The 1,641-nt window shown below is 37.1% G+C and overlaps 1 non-coding gene across 1 annotated transcript; it reads left to right on the top strand.

Annotated features, from left to right (window-relative positions):
* The first annotated feature begins 557 nt into the window (after nt 1-557).
* Nucleotides 558-665, top strand: LOC148553997 (small nucleolar RNA R71). The gene has a single exon (XR_015893036.1). It is a non-coding gene; the product is annotated as a small nucleolar RNA R71 (small nucleolar RNA).
* Nucleotides 666-1,641: the final 976 nt, after the last annotated feature.

A 1,641-nucleotide genomic window follows, 5' to 3' on the forward strand; every position in this document is an offset into this window, starting at 1 on the left:
TTTTGTTCAGAGTTCTCTATCTGTTGCTGAGTGGATGATGGAAAAGGTTTATTATTGTTAAACCTGTTTCTTCCACCATTATTAAAGCCTTGTTGAGGCCTTTGATCCTTCCATGAGAGATTTGGATGATTTTTCCATGATGGATTATAGGTGTTTCCATATGGTTCACCCATGTAATTTACCTCTGCTATTGCAGGGTTCTCAGGATCATAAGCTTCTTCTTCAGAAGATGCCTCTTGAGTACTGTTGGATGCAGCTTGCATTCCATTCAGACTCTGAGAAATCATATTGACTTGCTGAGTCAATATTTTGTTCTGAGCCAGTATGGCATTCAGAGTATCAATTTCAAGAACTCCCTTCTTCATAGGTGTCCCATTACTCACAGGATTCCTCTCAGAGGTGTACATGAACTGGTTATTAGCAACCATGTTAATGAGTTCTTGAGCTTCTGCAGGCGTTTTCTTTAGGTGAATGGATCCACCTGCAGAAGTATCCAATGACATCTTTGATAGCTCAGATAAACCATCATAGAATATATCCAGGATGGTCCATTCTGAAAGCATGTCAGAAGGACACTTTTTGGTCAACTGTTTGTATCTTTCCCAAGCTTCATAGAGGGATTCACCATCTTTTTGTTTGAAGGTTTGAACATCCACTCTAAGCTTGCTCAGCTTTTGAGGAGGAAAGAACTTGGCTAAGAAAGCCGTGACCAGCTTATCCCAAGAGTTCAGGCTGTCTTTAGGTTGAGAATCCAACCATATTCTAGCTCTGTCTCTTACAGCAAAAGGAAAAAGCATGAGTCTGTAGACTTCAGGATCTACTCCATTAGTCTTAACAGTATCACAGATCTGCAAGAATTCAGTTAAGAACTGAAAAGGATCTTCAGATGGAAGTCCATGAAACTTGCAATTCTGCTGCATCAGAGAAACTAGCTGAGGTTTCAGCTCAAAATTGTTTGCTCCAATGGTAGGGATGGAGATGCTTCTTCCAAGTAAATTGGAATTAGGTGCAGTAAAGTCACCAAGCATTCTCCTTGCATTATTGTTGTTGGGTTCGGCTACCATCTCCTTTACTTGTTCGAAATTTTCAATAAGGTTGTCTCTGGATTGTTGTAATTTAGCTTCTCTTAGTTTTCTCTTCAGAGTCCTTTCAGGTTCTGGATCAGCTTCAACAAGAATGCCTTTTTCTTTGTCCCTGCTCATAAGAAAGAGAAGAGAAAAAGAAAAGAAGAGGAATCCTCTATGTCACGGTAAAGAGGTTCCTTATTGTTAGTAGAAGAAGAAAAGGAATAGGGGTGAAGAAGAATGAAGAATCCAAACACAAAGGTGATGATAGGAGCAGAGATGTGAGATGAAGAGAAGTGTTAGTAGATGAATAAATAAATAGAAGGGGATGAGAGGAGGAGAGAATTTTCGAAAATAATTTTTGAAAAAGAGTTAGTGATTTTCGAAAATAGTTTTTGAAAAAGGTTAGTAGTTTTTCGAAAATTAAAATAAAAAATCAAAATTTAAAATAATTAGTTAATTAAAAAGAAATTTTTGAAAAAGAGGGAAGGTATTTTCGAAAATTAGAGAGAGAGAGTTAGTTAGGTAGTTTTGAAAAAGAGAAGAAACAAACAAAAAGTTAGTTAGTTAGTTGAAA

The sequence above is a fragment of the Arachis ipaensis genome, chromosome B7 (genome assembly GCF_059453495.1).
Source record: "Arachis ipaensis isolate K30076 ecotype BB chromosome B7, ASM5945349v1, whole genome shotgun sequence".
In the NCBI taxonomy this organism is placed as follows: domain Eukaryota; kingdom Viridiplantae; phylum Streptophyta; class Magnoliopsida; order Fabales; family Fabaceae; genus Arachis; species Arachis ipaensis.